The 25,000-nt window shown below is 35.7% G+C and overlaps 1 protein-coding gene across 2 annotated transcripts in view; it reads left to right on the forward strand.

Annotated features, from left to right (window-relative positions):
* The first annotated feature begins 3,022 nt into the window (after nucleotides 1–3,022).
* LOC144973254 (cGMP-dependent protein kinase 1-like) overlaps nucleotides 3,023–25,000 on the forward strand; it is a 329,273-nt gene continuing 307,295 nt past the window's right edge. Inside the window, exon 1 of one of the 2 annotated variants that reach the window (XM_078915484.1) lies at nucleotides 3,023–3,081. The gene's annotated coding sequence lies outside the window, so the exon portion shown is untranslated. The remainder of the gene's footprint in view (nucleotides 3,082–25,000) is intronic. The other variant, XM_078915485.1, reaches the window with a different exon arrangement.

Consider the following 25,000-nt stretch of genomic DNA (forward strand, 5'->3'; position numbering starts at 1 on the left):
CACTCATGACTATACATATTATATACATCTTCATTTATTCTAGATCTGGAATCCTCTTTAGGCCATTGCCATTGCACATCAAACATTTCAATAAAAGGCGAAATCGAAGTCATTCTCTCGAAAATTTGATCCTAAGATTACACAATTTTCCGATCAAATCAGACCGATCATACAAAGTAAAACAAAATCGGTATGTTAAGGTTTAAAATAGATTTCATAATGATTCCAAATGCGAGCTAACTTCTCAATCAGGTTGTGGTCTTGTGGTACATCATTCGTCTTCGGATCGGAAGCTCTTGAGTTCGAGTCACGCTCTGCACGCGCATTGAGTCCTTGATAAAGAATCTTTTTTCACATTCTGTCACTGTAGTCAGGTGTAAAATGAATGCCTTTGTGTTAACCACGTTGTCTGTGTCGGAAAAAATGTAATATCGTGTAACAAACATCATATCTCGTCCTTCATGTTAAGGGGAGGGGCGACACCTGAAACTATTTTCAAGAATAATGATTATATCCAATATCTTTTTATATTGGGACATTGCCTATGACCAATGGATTCGAACCATGTGATTTATTTCGGTGGGCGTGTCCGGTTGCCATGGTGACGGCCGCCATCTTGGATTTTTCTCTTCTCTCGGTGCTATTTTAAAAAGTTACTTTCTCAATAAGTTTCCATTGAATTTTCTTGAAATTTGGCATGGTTGTATATTTGTATATTGTTAAAAAAAATACAGAGCATTTTTTAAATATTTTAAATAGATTTTTATTTACAAATTTTTAAAAATAATATTTTTTCGGTATGATAAAAATCATGTTTTTTGACATAAAAATGTCAATTTTTCAAAAAATAATAAAGATATTTAAAATTCCTTCTGTATGATTTTAGATAATCACTATAGCTCTAGACATGCAAAATTTTAAACAAATTGATTGATAAATGACAAAATAAGATAAAAAAATAGTGTTAAAAAATGTCATTTTGAGAAAAACGAGATCAAAGATAACAATGAATGAAAATAATAAGACAAAACGGTACAACCAGCTCAAAACATATCAGCACCGTATGAGGGTCCCCCGTGTACTTTTTCTGCCTCCCTCTGGGCTTTTTCACGGGTCTGAGCTTTCATTTTGCGTCTTTTTTTTCTCTTTGTGTTGAGCAGCCCTTATGCTCTGGTCAAGTCTTTTTGACTCTGCTTGCTGACTCAACATCTGGGAGTGTTCTCTCAGTCCACCGATGCCAAAAGACACTTTCAGGGATGTTATTTCTGTTGGACCAAAATTATACTCTGCACCAAACTCAACTTTTTTTTAGGGAATGGAAGTATGTTTTATGGCATCTTGACCAAACAGAATTATGAAACCTTTCGTTTGGATTTTGTGTTGTCTTCATCTCACAACACTTCAACAAAGCATATACAGGCTTCAAGTGCTCATGAATTAAATCAAAATTCAAAAGTGTATTTACACGCTGCTTGTGTCAACAGTTTACACATGGGCAGCAATATATTTTTTATAAAAGCATCTGGAGTCCGGTTCAGGAGGACAATACCTATGTTGAGGGAAGTCATTGGTGTAATAACCGTGGTAAAGACCAGCAAGAATAGCCCATTTCATTTCTTTCCGCTGTGGCATTGCTTGGAATCGCTTTATCATAATACTACTTACTATCACACACCAAATTCCAATCAAAGATTTGTGGTCACGGGTCAACCACGAGCCATCATAACTTTCTTGCTTTCTTGGCTTTTGTAGCAAATAACTGTAGCCAACGTTTGGATTTTTTTGTCACTTTAGGTATAGTTATAATAATCCAGTAAAAATTGGAAATATTTAGAGATAATTAACGTGAATACGTGTCAAAATTTGATAAAACAACTGATCAATCGAAATGTAAACAAATCGTAGTAAAATATAATAGTAAGAGAGGCGAACTTTCACCCTGACTCAACATCCAATCCCTGGCGCGGAGTCAGAGGTCGAGAACAAGGTCAGCCAATCAGATCGCACCATTCGTGATCACGTTGTATTTACCTGACAACTTGACCTCTTATCAGCTGTTTGACACAAAATCTTCGTTCACGACTCACAGTTTCTAAACCCCTCCCCTGCCCATATTCTGATATTTTTGAGACTGAAACCTTGTCAACTAGACGGGCAAAGAGTAGACTAAACTATCGATATCAAAAATTACAACATCGATATGGATTATAATGCTTTTCAGTCCTATTATTTTCAGTTGAATTCTCACAAAAAATTGAAAAGTTTGGTATTTTCATGTCGACTTCCATGGCTATGAAAGACGATTTACAAACTTTATATTATCCAAATCACCATATCAGTGCTGAAAATATGTGAAAAAAGGATTGTTCTTTGATAATAAATAAAAAACTGAAATTTTATATTTTGACCCAAAAATCGATATTTCAGGTGTCGCCCCTCCCCTTAAGTGTTGCTGTTGGCTAGGGACCTAATGTAAAGCGCTTTGAGTACGTTTAGAAGATATTGCGCTAAATAAATATTCAAGTTAGTTAATTTAGGTTAAAAGCAAATTTAAAATTAAAATGATCATAGACATGACATTATACTCTTTAGCATTGTGCATTCTATCTTCTTGATAAAACAATAAAAATATTGGCTCATTCTCCTATTTAATGGTTAAAAATTGAATTTTTACCAACCAAACCTTCAAGATAAATAACGTTTTGAAGTCGCAAATACAAGAATACAAAATTAAAACATGAGCAGGGGTAAATTTATTATTTTGTTTCATTAAGACGTAGTCTAGATACCTATTTAAATAAGTTAATGAAGATGCGACTTCGAGCCCCAATCTCAACCAAATCGACTGCCCCTCTCTCTGTACATTGTTGTCTACATGACGTTTCCCTGACTGGGCGAGCAAATGTCCGTTCGTTACGAGGACGCGCAAGAGAGAGTGTGAGAGAGAGGGAGGGAGGGACAGTGAAGTTGGTGCCGAACGGCGAGTGGTGGCAACCCATAAATCCTGAAATTGAGGAGGCTTATCTCAGCACATTGTTTACATCGAAGATTGGAGCGTCGTGTTACACACAACACCGTAAGGTAAGAATTTTACTAGTTTTTAACACCATGTGTTACATAAGTTTTGTATACGTATCGTAATAACTTTATAAAGATTAGCGCATGTGATCGATGCATTGTGAGATTGAATTCGTCAAATTGGATTTTACTTACTCAAATTATTATCTTCATTAAGGATTTCGTTTTGTGGAATTCGAAAATAGAATTTATCTGGGCCCCGCAATTTGTTTTTCAAGACCAGTGTGACAGTTGCTTAAAAACACAGGATGATAATATTCATGGCGATGATTAAAGTTATGGTAATCGTGATGATCATCTGATGATATTGATCACAATGTCGACGACAACAATGATGATTATGATGATGATGATGACGTCGACGATGGTAATTGTGATGATGATGATACTGATGATGATGTTGATGATGATGATGATGATGATGATTATCCTTAAAGTGATGATGATGTTGATGATGTTGATAATGAGGCGACGAATCAGAACGTATAAGGATTCGAAAAATGAATTAAATCATGAACTTTTCAGTATTAAATAAGTTTGACAACACAAATAAATTATGTAAAGGATGCAGACACCATTAATAAAAAACACACACTCTCTCTCTCTCTCTCTCTCTCTCTCTCTCTCTCTCTCTCTCTCAAAAATAGCTTATCCGAAAAAGGTCTCTGTACGGCCGGCATGCCTTGATCTTCAGTTCATGCCTCTCCATAAAATATTTTAAGTAATTCCCGCTCACACGAAACAATTAGCCCCGCAGTTTGTGAGCATATGCCACATGTATTTGACACACTGATGAGGGAATTGCATTTCGACACCCGACGACACCATGCATTTTTTTCAATCGCTTGTATTGATAGTTCGAAGTTGACGTCACTCAGGTCTTTGTTATTGTTTTTTGCCATCCGCATTTATGAGTAATTCTCACTAAACTGTATTAACCAGACTATAAACGTTCAAGGTTACACATAGTTTTGTGTATTGGTCCGTTGTACTTCAGGATGGCAATGTTGTGAGTTTCTTAGCCAAGCGGACACAATCAGTAGTGTCCGCTTGGCTAAGAAACTCACAACATTGCCATCCGGAAGTTCAACGGACCAACACACAAAACTATATTTATAGTCTGGTTAATACAATTTAGTGAGAATACTCATATACATGGATAAACAAAGACCCGAGTGGCGTCAACTTCGCTCTATCTATAGGAAGGACTGTCTGAAGTTCGTCAGTTATCGATGGCTTTAAATAAAGCATGGCAATATTCTTGACCTGCCTGCGGGCTGAAATAGTCAGTTCCAAAGAAGATCCATATGACGTCAAATTCGTTCTATCTATAACATAATATGATTAAATGTATCTCAAGTTTCAAGAATTTTTCTTTGAAAAAAAACTGTTTGACAGCGGTTAGCAGACTGGTGTTCCTGAAATGGGAGCGATCTATTGTACCTTTCCATGTGCACGAGGCCATTGGTCACATTGGAATATGTTTTCAAAATAACCCACATCGTGAAAAGTGTTCACAGTTGGGAAATATCCAACATCGCAATTGGTCAATTTGCTCAGCGTGACTCATGGGTATGTTTACACTTTTCATAAACACAGCAGCGTGTTTACATTTATTGAGAAATGTCCATCGTTGTCGCTGCATCGATGACTAGCTTGGACGAAAACATGAACATAGATCGCTCCCATTGAACATAGCAACTGTAAACACCTTCCAACCGCACAGTTTGTTTCGGGTAACCTATGAATAAACCAGTAGATTTATGACCAATCAAAACATAGAAATTGTGACACACTTTTACACTTTTTGTAGTCGGACAAACATAGTTGTTTTTTTTTATAAACAATAACGTGAAAGGAATCGACCTCTCTCTGATCGTTGTTAATGTTTTTATACCGCCAAATGAGTGACTAGTTATCACACGGTTTTCTCGATCATATTATAAACGTTTAAGTTTACACATATAGTTTTCTGTGTTAGTTCTATTGATCAAGCGGTAGAACAGTGGGTATTTTAATTAGACACATACCATCGATAGTAAATTCTGTGGAGTTCGCTATTGTGTTTACCAATCACTGCCATTGTTTACACTATGACGGGGCGTGGTTATCTATGTGTCTTTTGAAATACGCTACAATAAAGTGTAATACCATAATATATTTACTCATTAATAATCTGTGTCAAAATAATAAAACAATTATCAATATCCGCTATTCAAGGCTAGCAGGCATGGTCTGAAGACTGCTATGGATTTGATCTGTTTTAATAGACATCAATCAGACTTATTCTTAGCGTTAAAAAAATAGAAAAGATAAGATTAACCTAGAAACCAAAGCAACGCAGTGCCTTCCCAATGCACTCACGCTCGCCTAAAGTTATGAGGAGGTTTCCTCCATGGTGAATAAGAGAAATATGGTATTTTGAAATGGGGGGGGGGGGGGGGGGGGGGTTGAGGCCGGATTGAGTTTGGATGCAGATATAGAGGAATCTGAAGAATTGAGAAAATTTATTTTCCTTTATTCGTGTCATTATAGTATCTGCATCTCTATCTATCTATCTATCTATCTATCTATCTATCTATCTATCTATCTATCTATCTATCTATCTATCTATCTATCTATCTATATCTATATATCTACGTGAAACGCATACCCTTGTGAAGGATATAGATATTAAAATTGTCCCAACTATCGGGAAGCTCTGTGGTGTATTTGGTAGCATGTCTGACCGGTAATCAGAAGGCCTGAGGTTCAATCCCCGGTCGAGGTAGACTGAAATTTTCTTGTATTTTTCTTTCTTGCTTTGTCTGGTACCTTTCATATGCACTTGTTCTGATCTTAGCCTTGAAACGATATTGTTGGTGAATATAGTGCTGTTTTTGCCTTAATCTAAAATGTACAGTTTATTGATATTCGGTTAGAAGTACGTTTTCAGCTGCCTGGCCCTGGCGTTATAAACCCTTAAAAGGAATGTTTCGGCTCAAATTCCTCAGAAATTTAGACTACTCTCACTCTCTCTTTCTCTCTCTCTCTCTCTCTCTCTCTCTCTCTCTCTTTATCTTTCTCTGTTTGTCTCTCGTCTCCCCCCACCCCCCCTCTCTCTCTCTCCCTCTCTAACTATATATATATATATATATATATATATATATATATAAATATATATATATATATATATATATATATATATATATATATATATGTGTGTGTGTGTGTGTGTGTGTGTGTGTGTGTTACTGAGTTTGAATGTGTGTTTTTGTTTGACTCTCTTTTTCTCTCCCTTCCCTCCGCTCTCTCTCTCTCTCTCTCTCTCTCTCTCTCTCTCTCTCTATCTATCTATCTATCTCTCTCACTCTTTCACTCTCTATCTATCTATCTCTAACTCCTCACAGACACAGTTATTGAATGTATATATCACCTTTCCATGTCATATTTTACCTTCTATATTTGGTCGTCCTTTAAATCAAACTCATCACCACACACAGACATACACACATGCCAGGAAACATCCACGTGAACAAAATACACGTTAGCAATCACACACATTCACATCAAAATACACACACACACACACACACACACAAATGTACGAAACCATACGCCGACTGCTGTTTTCCCTATTAGATGACAAGAATTTAAACTAAACTCATCCCCATGATTGATCGAATGTATCTAAAACTTGTCGAGTTGTATCAGATTCACCGTCTATCCTGTCGTTTACATTTGAAAAAAGCCTTTCAAATTTTGACCAGAAATTATTTTTCATCAATTTTTGATTTATCGGTCGATTGAAAGAAACCGCAAACTGATACATATTACTAATACCTAGACTTCAAGGCCATGGGTTTGATCATTTTTGACAAATTTGGTTGCCATTTTACTCGATCGATATAGTGACAGTTTTGACACAATGAGAAAGGCGTTTTATCAATGAGTGGCACTATCGCTGTCCAAGTTGAAATCTAGCGCGCTTTAAAAATAAACATTTTAAAATATTTGGCTAGAAAACTGACCCTTCAAAAATCGATGGATTAAACTATCCCCATCTTATCAAAAACTCTCAAACTTTTGACTCCAAGAAAATAACCAGATTTGATATTCTTTGGTAAATGATGAATATTTTAATCGACCTCTATTTGAAGGACGAGTTTCCTGGCCAAAAGTTTTAAAAAATTGTTTCTTTTTTCAGAGGACGATAGAAATGATGTTGCGACTGTCGAGAATCGAAGGCCAATTTATCTCAGTTTTGACAAATCGAAGATCGTGTCTTGGGTCCGAGTGCAATTTATCTCACTGATTGTATGCCTGGGCGAGAACACTTTTATAATCCTTCCTCTCCTCTGTGGATTCCTTCTAAGACCTCCTGATTCTCCGCATGTAATATTCACGTCAGTTTAATAGTGTGACGATATGCGTTTAAGTAAAATACTCAAAACTTGTGTCCGCCAGATCAATCGTACCAACGCAGAAAACTATGTTGCAACCTTTAGGTGACGTTTATAGTCTGATTGATAGAATTTAGCGAGAACTAATCGGCCAATAGACTGTATAAATATAATAACAACGAGCCGAGTAACTTCAACTTCGTTTATTCTATAAAAGATTTATGTTTACGTCACTATGCTCATTGTTCTGATTTTTTTTTTATTTGTTCATGCCAAAAAAGGGGGATAAATTACCATAAATTTGGCCCTAATTGCCCTTTAAATGTTGAATGTTACACTTAGTTTGTTGTATTGGCTCGTAACCTTCGTAAGTAAACGAGTGTCTTACGCTTGTATTTTGTACTTTACATTTAATTTCATCATTCAAATCAACCAAAATACTACCGTTTTGAGTTTTATATATATTAACATCTAATGAAATGTAAAATGCGTAGTAAAGTAAAGAGAATAAAATTGATTCTTATAAAAGATACAACACAAAGTAAACGACGTTTCGGCCTTTGACCTTCTTCAGATAAACAAGAAACGGGGGGTTTGCTTGTTTACCTGAAGAAGACCAGCGTCCGAAACTCGTTTATTCCGTGTTGTAGCTTTTATAGATAGAATGCGCTTGGCCAAGGAGTTCACAACATTGCCATCCGGAAGTATAACGGATCAACACACAAACTCTGTGTAACCATGAACTTTTATAGTCTGGTTAATACAGTTTAGTGATAACAACTCACAAACGCGGATGGCAAAAACAATAATAAAGGCCTGAGTGACGTCATCTTCGAACTATCTATAAGAGTAAAAGGCTCCCTTTATTGTACTCATTAAGACACCTCTAGATAACGAAATGTAAATTGTTGTTCTCAAACAGACCGTCTTTAAGACAACTCTAAAAATCACTGTTGGAGAGGAATAAATCCTGTTTTGAGCTTTTTTGAGCTTTTATATAGCGCAATATCCACTCAAAGTGCTTTACAAGGGGTCCTTGACCAACAGCAACATTTAACATGTAGGACGGGACATGACGCCTAGTAGGCGATATTACAATTTTTCGGACAAAGACAACGCTGTTAACGGCCAGGTACTCGCTTTACACCTGAGTACGGTGAGAGAATGTGAGTAAAGAGCCTTTTCCAAGGACTCAACTATGCGCCGAGCGCGAGGCTCGAACCCAAGACCTTCCGATCCGAAAGCGAGTGTCATACTACTAGACCACATAGCGGCACTGTATCTAGAAACTAAAACAATGGACTGTACCATGGTCGAATATTTGTTTTCCTTTTCCTGTATTTCACAACCAATGGGACTGTGTAATAAATTGCCCTTCCGCCTAGGCTTCCATGAAGAAAAATAGATAATCCATCAAACCAGGAATCACCCAAGTGTCAAAATCTCATTATTAAAAAAGCAAATAAATAAATAAATTCCCTTTATTCGTATCATAGGGAAAATTTGTCTTTAGGTGCTATTCAAAGGGAAAACTGGAATAAACCTAGGCGTCAGTCGCAGTATATCTCGGCAAACTGAGCTAGGGCGAATTGATTTGCTCAAGGCCACAAAGCGCAGCGGGTATTTGAACTTGGTACCTTTCGGGGACAAAGCTAAGACCGTAACCGGCTAAGCCCCATTATATGTCGTATGTGATGTGAGGACAAAATTAGTTTCATGTTGCAACTCACTAAATTAGAACAGATCACAAGTAAAACGTACATGAACTTTAGGTACAAAATGACATGGAATGTTTATGTTTTGAAATCAAAACACAATATCCGCCATAATGTATTACGTACCGATTTCGCTCACAGTAAACAAAGGATTAAATCGGTTGATGAGTAGAGAAATAGAACATTAAATAAATAAACAAAGCACGACACTTGGATTTGGCACCGAGTTGATTACATGTAATGACCAAGAAAATAAATAAATATATAAATAGATAAATAAATAGATAATAAATTGTCAAATAAATGAAAAAATTAATAGATAGTTAAATACATGGTAATAGTAAATACAGATAGAGAAATTGAACATAGAAATAACCGAAAACAGAAAATATAAATATATTGACCAGTTTTCTGAAAGAATAAAGTTCTTTAAAATACGAAGGAAAGAAAGAATAAAAATGATAGAAAGATCGAATCATCAAATGAATGAATAAGTGAATAGCAAAATAGCAGCACATTTACATTTTACGACCATGAGAGAATTCTTTGAAAAGTTGATAATCAATAGTGTTGGAAATAACGTGACTTGAATATTTATCCGTACAATTGAATGCATAGAAATGACATAGAATACAACAAATGCTATTCATTATTTCATTCATTTATTCATTCATTCTCTGTGGCCTTTTTATTATCCAAAGCAACGTTTTAAAGTTGACATATTATCTTTGAAACGAAGAGAGAGAGAGAGTGATCGGGAGAGTAACGTTAATGTTCGTATTGTAAACGTAAACATATGGTTTGATCTTAAAGGAGGGATTGTGGTTATACAAGTAATGCAAGGTTATGTGGGTCTGGGATTCATGAGTAGATCACTGTTGTGTTGTTTAATCAACCGTGACCACTTGATAAGAACCAAATAGATTGTCTACTAAATGGATGTCGAGAGATTGGTAATAAATCTGGTTAGGGTAGAATGGTTTAATGATCAGCAACGATTAAGAAGTTGAATACAAATATAAACAAACGTGTTAAATGTATAATTAATATAAAAACAAAACCAGTCAAACATGATGGTAGTTTCACATGGAAAAAGTAAATTTAACAGTATAAATTTTATTATCCAAACGGATGTTTCTGGTTACATATTCCTCTGTCCATTGAGAAATATTGGCTTTAAAATTGACAGCAAAAGGCCATCTTATACTCTAGAGGTTAAAAACAGCTCGCCGTTTGGGGACCTGTAACTACCTAAATGATTGCCTCTGTCGAGAAAAAAATAATATGCAATTGTAACCCATTTGTATTTTATTAACAGTTATGCAACGTTTTATTTAAATATGGAAACGAATGAGAATAACATTATTATGTAAGACGACGTGAAAAACGATATCTCATAAGGCCACACAATTGCGACATAAATTTTCGAGCGTTATTCACGGATATGTTATGAATTTATATTAAGTCTATAACATTCCAGAAACCGAGATTTATACTGGGTTCATGAATGGTATTTTTCTTCAAAGGATTACTATTGACTATTATCTATACAACCCATCTGTTTATTCTTATCTTTTAAAAAAATTTCACTAACTGGTTCACATGAATGACAGAAGCCCTATTTGATGCAGAAAATCAATTTAATGTGCGTGGGTGGAAAACAACGGAGAAAGTAGAGCAAATTATGAACAGCAGCAGCAGTAGTAGTTGTAGTAGTAGTAGTAGTCGTAGTAGTAGTAGTAGTAGTAGTAGTAGTAGTAGTAGTAGTAGTAGTAGTAGTAGTAGTAGTAGTAGCAGGAGTAGTAGTAGTAGTAGTAGTAGTAGTAGTAGTAGTAGTAGTAGTAGTAGTAGTAGCAGGAGTAGTAGTAGTAGTAGTAGTAGTAGTAGTAGTAGAAGTAGTAGTAGTAGTAGTAGTAGTAGTAGGAGGAGGAGAAGGAGGAGTAATAGTAGTAGTAGTTGTTGTTGTTATAGTGGTGGTTGTTGTTGTTGTAGAAGTGTAGTAGTAGTAGTAGTAGTTGCAGTAGTAGTAGTAATAGTAGTAGTAGTAGTAGTAGTATTAGTAGTAGTAGTAGTAGTAGTAGTAGTAGTAGTAGTAGTAGTAGTAGTAGTAGTGGTAGTAGTAGGGATGATGATATTAGAAGTAGTAATAAAAATAATGTTGATAATAAATAAGAAGAAAAGACATTGAGAGAGATAATCTGCCCTAACAAAACGGTTTCTTGTTTTCCAATCTCGCCGCACGTATTAAATGGCCATTGATATATCCACTTGATCTGTTTTCAACGGTATGTTTTGCAGTCGTTGAAATCCGATCGACTGGAACAAATTATGAATAACGCCCAAGGAGGAGAAAAAAAAATGAAAGGGCAGAGTGTGAACCCATGATTGGTTTATATCATTATCTATGGCTTTTGTAATAGGAGATCCATATTAATAGACTTTTCGTTTAAAATTTAAGCAGATCAATGATACTTTTTTATCCTGTATCAAATTAGAATATAAAAACAAAGACAAATAAAAGATGGTAAAAAATCAGAGGGTATATTACCCCAGTTAATTGCCGTAATTTGAAAAAAAATATTTTATTAAAAATTTTGGCCAGAAAACTCGTCTTTCAAAAATCGATTGTTTTAAATAACACTCATCTTGTTAAAAACTTTCTCTCCTGCGGCTTCGCCAATACAAGATTTAATAGATAAAAACTTTCACTGAGTTAGTTATCAGTAACAGCAACTTGACTCAGGCTTTACTTAAACCCGGTTCGCAATGCTTTTCTACTCTCATGGTGAAAACTGTAGGTTCTGTTGTCGGATTGGGGTAAAATCGATATCTGAATGTAAAGGCAATAATTTCAAACGAATGATACATGGCATACAAAGCCATAAATTTGTTAAGGGGCGGCATGCTGTAGGATATTTACGACTTTCAATCACTACCATGGATCATGTCCTGATAGAAATATAACTTTACTGATTGAGGTAGTAGTATAATTAATTCTCTTGTTTTGTCTACAAACAAATATGTTGATTGTAAATACAATTCACAACTATTCTGTTTCATTCCAGCTAGGAAACTTTCACTTCAAATCATATCGATCGATAAAAATGATTCACAACTGTTCAGTACCATTTACCCGACGTGCACTTTTTGCGGGTCTGATAACCCAATTTCTTATGGCCTCATTGTTGCAACAGAAATCTAAAAAAAAAAAATGACGAAAACTATTGTTCATTAAAACAATGTTAAACTAGGCCCATAATTGAGTTCGAATGTCAGACCTGTATATTATGTACACGTCGCATTAACCCATCTGCATTCATTCTTTTCAAGAGTAGGTTAAACGATTGTGGAATTCACTCCCTTGCGAACGTATGAATTCATACGCTACTCAATCGCACTCTAGAAACTAGAAAATACAACTCATTTTCAAAAGATTGGCCAGAAAACTCGTCCTTCAACTGCTAAACATCGATTAAAATTACCCTGTCTTGTCAAAAACTCTCCTCAAACCTGGATCGATATTTGAAGGACAAGTTATCTGACTATACAGTGCAGAAAATTCTAAATGTGATCAGACCGCTTTGCCACAAAACTCGTCCAACAAGAATCGATCGATTTTAATGACACTCATGTTGGCACAAACTCATAAACCTGGGACCTAAGTGTTTTCCCAGAGTACGCCAGTTAACTGGTTAATTTAGACCCCCATCATTCCATTATCATAGTAGTATCAGCTTCGTGAACATCCTTCATCCCACAATGGTTGTCATCACCTTACCGCCATGACTATTATTACTACCATTAACCACAGCATCAACATCCTCCTTTTTCATCTCCTCCTCCTCCTGCTCTTCCTGCTCGTCACCATAATTATAGCTATATTCATCGTCATCGCAACCATCATCATCATCATCATCATCATCATCATCATCATCATCATCATCATCATCATCATCATCATCATCATCATCATCATCATCATCATCATCATCATCATCATCATCATCATCATCATCATTATCGCCACTACCAACAACAAAATATACAATATTATATCAACAAGAATATCAAGTGTGAAACAGATCCATTTCATTCACTGTAATTCCGGGATTTCCAACAAGGATAAAGCAAAAATACCATGCAATAAATCTCACCACTCTAATCCTATTCGTGTACTTATTCATCCTGTCCACGAGTAGACAATCCGTCGTTAGTCAAGTTCAGTGTCAAGGTTACTCTACGGGGTTAAGGGTCGAATCACAATTGAATCCTCAGTTAACCCTGCTAGATAAGAACATGTTCAAAGTATTCAAAGGTTCAGTTTATCTGGCGTGTGTGTTTCCACTGCGATGTCTTTTTCATAATGCAACATTTCACATAATTAAACTTAATCAATTTGTTAGCGCAACAAAATTATTCAATCCCTCCCCTTAAAGAGCAACACGTAATGATTTTAAGTTTACAGTAATAATGTGTGATGTCAGATTATCCAATATTAAATTTCACCAATATTAGATAGATTTCAAAATCAAAATCGGTTGAGGGGTAAAATGAAATATTTCTTACACTCTTGCATTATGGAATTCGAACTGTATTCCCTGCGCGCACTCTCAAGCTCCTTTATCAGTTGGGTTTACGTACGGAATTCCGAAAAAAATACAAGACTGTAAGAATCGTGTATTATTCCATGATTGATTTGTGAATTGCATTTGATATGTTTTAAAGCTATGCAAGTCCTTTCATTAGAATGATTGACACGAGGATATAATTACAAGCGATTAGAAATATTAGCGAAAACGAGACTGTTGACATAATGTCATTTTTGTCACATTTTGACACAAAACACGTCAATTGGATTCATTCGTCTGATGTCACGTCGCCCAGCAACAGTGGCAATCGTGGTTCTAAACACTGTTTTTTTATTCTTCATGCTGGCTAGAACTTTTCATATGTCTTGTGATCAGAATGTGTAAAAGTCATGATCAGATTTATGGGTTTTTTCCCCCTCTGGATACGCTTTTATACTCGTCGGAGAAATATTTCATAAGGGCGTCCGCCATTGTTCCGATAGTTTAGAGACAGTTACTAAGTTACCATGCGTCATTACGAGGGAAGTGACATTACGACTGTTGAAGCGTATTATTAAGCAATCCAAAGAATTACAGAAATGACTCTGCTTTCAGAAGATTTTCTATATAAAATTACCAAATATGAAATAGTGACTAATAAAATAAACAAACAAACAATTAGACAAAAACAAAACAAAATTAGATGCAAGGAGAAAATAGCAGAAAAAGTGATGAAAATATGTGGTCAGATGTAGTTGTCGATGGCTTGCCGGTACATTGTTTTGTCATGAACTAAACTAAAACAAGCAATGTTCGGGATAGCCATTGACCAAATAGCTGACAAACTTGCGTTTTATCCTTCGGTAAGACACTTTATGAGCATTACCCCACTTGATTCAGGCGTGAATGAGGACTTTGCTATAAACATTGACGGATATTGTCAAAAGTGCTAGTACAATAAAGGCAGCTGATATTGTTTGACCCTGATGATCGGGGAAATGCGCTACATAAATGTTAATGTATAATTTTTTTCCTTTTTCCTTGTCCACTTTGTTTCCACAATCTGACAAGTTATTACAAATGTGTGCCAGACCCTTCCTTGGTTTTTAGATTATACTTTATCAAAACCAGAAAAAATGAAAATAACTTAATAGAGCAGAAAAGTCGTGACGTCACACCTTCCACTCTCCGGTTCCAAACTCCTTGGAAGTGTGCATGTAAGGAGGACAAATAATGAACAGGTTACATATATTGAATCGTGAGGTGGCATACCTGTTTTAGAAGCAGGGAGTATAGGCAGGTTCTTGGGATTACAGGACATAAAAGAGCGAGGATGGATGATCCTGCATGACGGCCAGCGTATAGTTAGACTAGAAAATAAGATGCCATCACTCTTAAACCAGAAGATCAACTAAACATGCTATGTATCCAGTCCTCCGGAGGAGTAGTCTTACACTTTCAATGAGGTTGGAACCCTTTTTTTTTGACAACGTACTTTTGTTGCCTATTACTGGTATCTTCAGATGTCGCGCTCCTTCATGAAGGTGGTTAGTAATCTTGTGCATGGAAGAAAAACGATAGTACCTGAAGCGATACCTGAACAAGGGAGCTACCGAGTCGCAGCGAAGAAGAAGAAGAAGAAGAAGAAGAAGAAGAAGAAGAAGAAGAAGAAGAAGAAGAAGAAGAAGAAGAAGAAGAAGAAGAAGAAGAAGAAAGTGTCACATGGGCACGAATGGGAGAAATTTGTTTTGCAATAAATTATTGTTATTTCCCAGTGCTGCGACACTTTACTGTAAGTCATGTATTAAAATAGTTGTATGCATATATATATATATATATATATATAATATATATATATATATATATATATATATATATATATATATATTCCTGTGCCTATTATAATTTACTCATTCTTTTAAAAGAAAGGAGTGAGAGAAATGAAGAAAAATGTAGATTTAATCACCTTCACACAACATATTTTAACACACACACACACACACACACACACACACACACACACACACATCAAACAGAACTATTTTCTTTCTTAGTGAGACCAACCATCCTGTCTGCTGGTAAATTACGTTGTCCGTTGGCTATTGTTGGTCTTTGGACACGGGGCCCAGGGAAAGATTGGTTACGTGTGTTGGTCCAGGAAATGCCAGCAAAGCCATGCAAGCTAAAAGTAAACCCCGGATTCCAACCAGGGGCGTTGGGCATGATAAAGACAAGGTACTTTCTCTGGTCTTAGCTTTGCCTCCAGGGGATGTAATGGTCTAAGAAGCTATGGGTAGTCTTCTAGTTCTAATTAATCAAAGGGCAGCTCGGATTCTATGATAATATTTACGTTGCCAGTTCATTTTTATGAGATCGTTTTATTTGTACTCTGATATTCTAATGTTTGTGATGAAATTCAAACTTTACTCATTTTGCTGGAAATTTGATTGAGTTAAAAAAAAAAAGAAATCAGTGATAAGATTGAGGTTAGGCTATAGATTGAGTTTTAGAAAGACAGTGTGGATATTTTGGGGTTTTCTTTTTTTTTTAATGAGCATTATGCACAATAATAACCGAAACAGAAAACTGGTGGATAGTATTAGAGAGGGATACGACGTACACAATACGTTTTAGAATCTTACTAGCTATTAAAATGATCTTACATTTATCGAAGTGTTCTTTTTTGTTTTATTTATGTTAGTTTTGTTGTTTATTTTTGTTTTGTTCGTTTTGTTGTGTTTGTTTGTTGGTTTTTTTTTTTTTTTTTTTTTTTTTTTTGTTTGGGGGTGGGGGGGGGGATGTGGGGGGTAAGTCTCATTTATCGGCGTCCACTTTGTTTCTAAAGAGAAATCCAATAACTTCCCCACACTTTGCCTTTGTCAATCAAACTTCAGCTTTATTCAATTTCATCAATCTTTTTAAAATGTTATATGTCAGTGATTGATCTGATAAAATATCCATTGAAAAAAGAAAAAAAGCCAAAAAATGATATTATCTTTCTAGTAGAAAGTATTACCTTTTCTGTTATTAAATTCACATAATATTATTATTAAGTTATGATGATTTTAATGAAAACAAAATCAAATTCTTTTAAAAAAGGAAATATAACACCGCCATTGGAAATTGCCATTAATCTGTCCTTGATCAAAACAAAAGCGTTTCGCCCACCTAAGTATCACATAATCTGTATTGAATCTGTTAAGAATAGACATTCAATTTTAAAGCTCTTTTCAAAGATGTAGAATATCTTATCTAATACTTTTCTGTTCCAAATCTTTGAAGACATTTTCCGACCAGTACCCAGTAAAAAGGATTTTGGCTTTTAATTATGTTCAGTTCAATTCTGCCTCACACACAAGACGCCATTTGTCACGTTAGCCACACATAAAAAGTTTTTATTAAAAAGCAAGCATATGATATCGATGACCTCATTTAAGACTTATTGACAAGTTAAAAGCCAACGTAGTCTACCCATATTATGAATAAAAGTTTTCTACCCAAGTTGGAAAACGTGTGTCTTGTCATGTGACAAGAGTATCAAGAATGTTTGATACCACATAGATTTGGTAAAACTTAGATAGGTTATGTAGCAATAGGGATATTCGTCACATTGTTCCTTGAAATAGCCCTGAAATCGTTTTGAATCATACAATTTATTGTTATGTTTATTTAAGAGTTTAAAAAATAAAATACAACACCACCTCCATTCCGTCCCCCCCCCCCTATCTCCCCCAAGAAAAAAAAAAAAACCAAAAAACATCATGCAGGTTAACCCCGGAGGATAATCATTTTCTTATCTGGCACTGTTCCATACAAACCTTTTGAGAATTTTATCGTAGTTGCTCCCACATATTACAACACTTAACCCAGCTATAGCAAAATCGTCACATCTTTCTTAAACAGATTTATTTTGTGCATCCAAACATATGAGGATATTTTATCACAGCTTTTAAACGGTATGCTCTGTTGTCAAGATTATTTTTCTGAACTACAACAGCTAACTATTGCTTTTGAGATTCGGTGAGAAATCTATTTTAGCCCTAGATATGTATGCTACTTTAGGAAAAATCATGAAATTGGCTGGTAAGGAGAGATTTAAGGGTTTTTTCTTTCTAAAAAGACTAATTTAGACGCCATAGAAAATCCAATTCTCGAAAGGTACTTAACATTAGGTTCATCGTATGGTTCAGCGCATTCTCTATGGTTCTTTAATGAATAATATTAATGTAATCGCTGTATCTAGAATTTTTATCAAATTTAAATATCGTTTTTTTCTCTCTTAACTCACTCAACCCTAACACCGACTATATCCGTAGTTTTGCCTGGGTTACTTTTACCCCATGCCTATTTATTTTATTTTTCTGAGACAAATTATAGGCGTAATATCAAAGCTAATGTTTTTAATTTTTGCATGTTAATGATAGTTGAATAAAACTATCTATGTACATGCTCATTTTTAATACATTTCTTCCAATTTGAAAAAACAGCAATAATGTCTAGGATTGAGTGAGTTAAGACTAACAACCCTCTTAATAGATAAACCCATTTACAAGTAGTATTCAATATAGATTATTACATAGGGACACCGGAGTTGAAAAGCGGATCTTTGTCATGATCTGTCCATAAAAAAATAACTCATTGAGATAAGCGTAGGCAATGGGTGCATAGAACGATTTCATGGCTCCTCCTACTTGAACTGGAACTCTATAGCTTTCAAACTACAACGCGACCATAACATTTATAAAATAACATTCATAGTTATTATTAACTGCGAAATCGATCAGATTTTCATGTCGAAATTCAAACAGTGCAAATTTCTCTTACTTGAATGTGGTGAACTTAGCTATGTGGTCTAGTGGTATGACACTCGCTTTCGGATCGGAAGGTCCTGGGTTCGAGCCCCGCGCTCGGCGCATAGTTGAGTCCTTGGAAAAGGCTCTTTACTCACATTCTCTCGCGTACTCAGGTGTAAAATGAGTTCCTGGCCGTTAACAGCGTTGTCTTTGTCCGAAAAATTGTAATATCACCTAACAGGCGTCATGTCCCGTCCTATATGTTAAATGTTGGTCAGGGACCCCTTGTAAAGCGCTTTGAGTACATTTAGTGGATATTGCGCTATATAAAGCTCAATTTTTTTTAAATGCCATTGGAGCAATTTTTACTGGTAATTCCTTACCAAAAGTTTGGTGTTAATACACTATTCGACTATCACTTAGCGCTTTAAAAATGTATGCCAGTCTTAATCACGTTTCATTTATATTTAGCTTTTGAGTTTCAAGCTGTTTTGTTTTCATCAAAAAAATAGCGCGCCACTGGTAATATTTTGTCGATGAATGTAGTCAAAATATAAAGTGTCATTTCATTGCTGAGACTAGTGCGCACGTCCATACGTCGTTTTTGACCGGCAGGTAATTGATTCCAGTCCCACTGTGAACTTTTTAACTTTGAGTCCTTGGAAAATGTCTTTACTCAAATTTTCTTTCCTCATTAAGGTTTAATATGAGGACCTACCTTGTCGGTAACAACGTTCTCAATGATGAAAAAAAGGCAATTGATAGCACCCTACAAGCACGTAAATCATCCTAATTTTAAGTGCTGCTGGTGGTTTGGTACCCCTTTGAAACCGTTTTGAGCGCATTCCACGGTTAATTCACAATATTTAAGTTCACGCATTTTCTATCTGTGACCAATCGTAAAATAAAAAGCGGTATAATATCGGGAAAGTGAGTGGAGCAGGCACTTATGTTGGTAACAACAAGATATGAAGTGAATAGAAAAGTGCCAGAAGACAATAGAGAATAAAAATTTTTCGCGGCGGTGGTGGGGTTCGAACCTGCGACCTTATTGGTACGACAACTCCGCCTGGCAGGTGAGAGCGTGGCTCTACCGTGTGAGCTATCCACGAACACTAAAAATATTCGTTTCAAACCCAAAGTCATTACTAGATCCCTCTCTCACCCACTTCTCGAGACCGCCGATTCGTTCGTACACCACCATCGCGAATAATTTTGACCAGCAGTCAAGCTCAATAGCCAATATTCTCAACACAAACATATAACATAGAAACGATTGAGACATTGAGTATGCTCCGGTAATGGGGTGAATTTTTAATTCAGAAAAGTGAGTGGAGCAGGCACTTATGTTGGTAACAACAAGATATGAAGTGAATAGAAAAGTGCCAGAAGACAATAGAGAATAAAAATTTTTATTCTCTATTGTCTTCTGGCACTTTTCTATTCACTTCATATCTTGTTGTTACCAACATAAGTGCCTGCTCCACTCACTTTTCTGAATTAAAAATTCACCCCATACACCGGAGCATACTCAATGTCTCAATCGTTTCTATGTTATATGTTTGTGTTGAGAATATTGGCTATTGAGCTTGACTGCTGGTCAAAATTATTCGCGATGGTGGTGTACGAACGAATCGGCGGTCTCGAGAAGTGGGTGAGAGAGGGATCTAGTAATGACTTTGGGTTTGAAACGAATATTTTTAGTGTTCGTGGATAGCTCACACGGTAGAGCCACGCTCTCACCTGCCAGGCGGAGTTGTCGTACCAATAAGGTCGCAGGTTCGAACCCCACCACCGCCGCGAAAAATTTTTATTCTCTATTGTCTTCTGGCACTTTTCTATTCACTTCATATCTTGTTATAATATCGGGGTGACTTAGGAGTCAAAAAGTGATTTTGAATTAAATATGATCATGTATGTGGGATCTCAGGTTTTGTCACGATATAAAATTAAATAATTTATTGCCTTCAGCAAAACATCTGAATTTAAACTGGCCATCTTATTATTTTGTTAGTTTTAGAATCTAAATCACCCCCACGCCCGACATAATACCATTTAGAGACAATTAGTCATATTCTATTAAAAAGCTCTTTTGAAAATGTACTATCTTTTTTCGTCTGAAGACATCATCTATGTCGATGTTTTGAATGATGTCTGCGACGGTAATAAATTTGCGAAACATTAGCCCTTAAGAGTGAGAAGTCACAAGAAATCTCTCCAATGTCACCCTGTATTCATTATACCAAAATCCCGTTCAATAGTGATTGACTCGCAATCTTGCTGTCGCTCTTATAAGGAAGTGACTTGTTTTAATTTAATTTATTATAGTAAGGCATTTGTCTGAGATGTTAGAGGATATTTCCATGATAAACATATCTTTTCAGAAAATATTTACTTAATTGACTTTTAAATGTATTGTATGCGACTTATGTATTGATGATAATATATAGTTTTTTAAAGTGTTTTTGTTTTGTTTTGTTTTTGTGGGTTTTTTTGGGTGGTTTTGGGGTTTTTTTGTTTTGTTTTTGTTTTTGTTTTGTTTTGTTTTTTTTAAGCGCTTTGAGTGTTTCGACGAAAGGGACGATAGAAATATGCTTATGCTTATTATTATTATTATTATTATTATTATTATTATTATTATTATTATTATTATTATTATTATTATTATTATTATTATTATTGATCAATATGAAAGAGACAACCCCCCCCCTCCCCCCACCCCAAAAAAAAAACCAAAAAAAACGAACTGAGTTGAATGAAAACGTGTGGTCTCTCCGCTCCCAAAAGCAAGATAAAGTCTCCTCGCAAGACCCAGCCGGGCTAAATTGTTAACAGGAATTATTTAGGACTGACGCGCACTTATTTGCTGGCTTGATAACCCAATTCGTTATGGGCTCATTGTTGTAAGGGAAATCTTTAAAATGACGCAAAATATTGCGTTCAGATGTCAGACCTGCATATATATGTACAAGTCGTTTAGAACTGATCTCTTAGGGGGAAAAACAGTCACATTTTAATATGTTAATAAGCAATCAAACCTGAGACTTAGACATTGTATTAACACCGAATGTTTCGGCTATTTCAATAGAAATTGCAGGTTTTCTTCCTTCTATACAAAATTAAATAGAGAACAACAGCTATGACCTAGGTGCACAAATTAGCAGGTCTTATAGCCGAACGCAATAATGGGCCTGATTAAACATTGTTGTAAAGGACACTATTTTGCTTTAGTTTGAGAGGTTTTTTTTTTATTATTACAACAATGAGCCCGTAAAAGCAGGTTAGCAGGCCTGCAAATAGGTACACGTTGGCTATAGCGTAATGTGATTGGAGTCGTCACCAATAGTGTTCAATATTGCGTTCGTTATTGTTGAAATTTCACAGGGAAAACAAATGAATTTTCTACGTTTCTGTCTTTAGAAAGATAGAAAAAAACTGTGTTGTTTTTTAAATCCCAAAGTTTAGCCCATTTTTTAGGTTTCTTTTCGGACGTCCGTCGTGTGCCATTATCTCTAGCACTCACACCACGTAATTGGGCTATGTCTGGTACACAGAGAAATGGATGCAATAGGTTGTCTTCCTTTATCAACATGCCTAAAATATACACCTATAATATACACCATTAGAATCAATCGGCTTCTAAACGTTGGAATCAAAGCGGATTTTATCGTCTGCCAGTTCTTATCTATTCTGAGTTTGAAGGAATCTATGCTTTGTAAACATTCCATGGATCTTTATTATGCTTCGAGCTCTTTTGATTGGGGATTTATTCATGACTTGAAAGTGACTTTCTTCTTTAAATCTTATTTTCTTGTAAGGGAACTGACTGAAATTCATTTTGGTCTAACCAACCGGATATCTAACTCTGTAGACGACGAAATATGACCTAACTTGCAAATGCAAAATGTATGCTTAGACAAACAGACACATACACACACACATACACATACATTGTCTTCATAATTAATTGATACTGGTTAGATAACGTTATAAGGAGGTAATATTTGTAAATATTTTCTTACATGTTGATAGATTGGAATTGGTGAGAAAAATAAAGGTGAGCTTAAACTAGGACTTGAATTATATTGATGATGATGATGATGATGATGATGATGATGATGATGATGATGATGATGATGATGATGATGACCACGGTGATGATGATGAATAGGGGGATGGTGGTGATGATGATGATGATGATGATGATGATGAATAGGGTAATGGTCATGTTTCCGTTTTTATTCATAGTTATACTATGACTTTTTTTTTAAACATTTCTTCTATCTGGATGCATCAGCCTAAGATTCATAACATAGCATTTGTGTTATTATGATGATGATGCTAATGATGATGATGATGATGATGATGATGACCACGGTGATGATGATGAATAGGGGGATGGTGGTGATGATGATGATGATGATGATGATGATGATGAATAGGGTAATGGTGATGATGATGATGATGATGATGATGATGATGATGATGATGATGATGATGATGATGATGATGATGATGATGATGATGATTTAAACCAATAATAAAAGCAACAAAAATTGGCGATCCTCGCATGCAAGAAGGAGAACTGCAAACAACATTTCGAAATGTCAATAAGATTTTCCCCCACCCAAGATGGAATCGCTTCCAGTGAGTCAGAGCTTTCGTGGGTGTAAATTATAAAAGCTTCGCTGATCTTCTTTGCAATGTAATGTAAACGCCAACGAAAAGCGTATGAGAGATAATCATTGCTGAGGAATAGGCGAGACTCAATTTTGTTAGCCTGGCACAAAGAATAGGAAACGATTCGACACAGACAGGTTGACATAGTATAATTATTTTTGATTAGCTGATCTGAATGCAATTTCATAACATGTTACCCGCGATCTGAAAACAGTATTATGTCCGGATGAGTCAAATGTCGAAAAATGAATTATAATCATAAGATATAGCCAATTTGAGGTGAGGGGAGGGGGGGGGGGTTATTTTGCAATAATGAGTAGTGAGTAATAAATAACAATGTGAAATTGAATGTAAGCTTCAATTTAATTACGAAAACAGATAGAATGGACGTTTCGGGTTTCCCCTTTATCAACAAACAGGATGAATGAAAAACTACATATGAATGATATGATGTGGTAGTGTCATTGTTGTTTTCGTAATTAGATTGAAGCTTACATTCAATTTCACATTGTTATCTATTTCTTCGAGCTTCGAGCAGCAACATTTGCAATGTGAGTAATAAGGAATAATGGTGTCTGTCAAAATTATGGCTCCAGCCTCCTTGGAGGTCCGAAACCAGTCCATCGGAGGACTGATCTTTCGGTTTCAGGGTGAGGGCATTATTTTATAGCCTAAATAAATGTTGGTCGTCAGTAAAGATCACCCGTCCTCCCTCTTTTGCCCCCCCCCCCTCTCTCTCTCTCTCTCTCTCTCTCTCTCTCTCTCTCTCTCTCTCTCTCTCTCTCCCTCTCCAGTAGTCACAAGTATCTGCTACTAAAATACTTAAGTCACCTTATGTTCAATATCTACACTGTCGTACTCTGGAAAAAAACACATATTTTAGAATTTGGCCAGAAAACTCGTCCTTCAAATATCGATCGTTTTAAATGACCTTCATCTTAGCAAAAATAAACCTCTCAAACCTGGGACTTCGCGAAGAGAGTTTTCGCCAAGATTAGAGTCATTTAAATCGATCGATATTTGAAGGACGAGTTTTCCGGTCAAATTCTAAAATATGTTTTTTTTCCAGAGTACGGCAGTACAGTATTCATTGTTAGTCCGGACTGGTTACACACTTCTAGGTTGTTTTGAACTGGAACAGAGGAAAGTGTGACGTCACGCGACTTCAGCTTCCCTTTGTATGTATTCTCCATCATAACAAATAAAACTACTAATAATAGCTTCAAGTTTGATAATCGTGGCTATACATTCAATTTCCAGCAATTTTCATCCCCACACAATAATAATGCTTGAAGATAATGGGTCACATACTGTCGATAGGTGAAACTTGTCTCAATTACATTTTTATCGTCTTAATTTTAGCCCGTTATATTAATCCCCCCCCCCCCCATCTTCCCCCAATCCCCTTATCTTAGTACATAGTAATAATATTCGCTTGCATAAACAGTTTAGAACTTAAATGTTTACATATTTCACCTACTTATAGCCTCTTTTCATTGCTTCAAAAGTATACCAACTCCAGCTGAGGCCGAAACTCAATCAAACTCTCATTCATCAGTAACCTAGTTACAACAGACCCTCTTGAGAGAACGCTTTGATACTCATTTCACTAGTTCCGATCAGTAAGGAAGGCAAACAAAAAATCTTGATTACAGTAAAACCTCATTGTAACGTCACCCAACCCTGGGGTTTACCAATAAATCACTGAGATCAACCATTTATGCAGATTTAATTGGTATCTAAAGACTTTTTGAAAAGCCAAATTTGGCCAAGTTCATTTTTTT

The sequence above is a fragment of the Berghia stephanieae genome, chromosome 5, assembly GCF_034508935.2.
Source record: "Berghia stephanieae isolate SIO BIC M18660-M18661 chromosome 5, UCSD_Bste_1.3, whole genome shotgun sequence".
Taxonomy (NCBI): domain Eukaryota; kingdom Metazoa; phylum Mollusca; class Gastropoda; order Nudibranchia; family Aeolidiidae; genus Berghia; species Berghia stephanieae.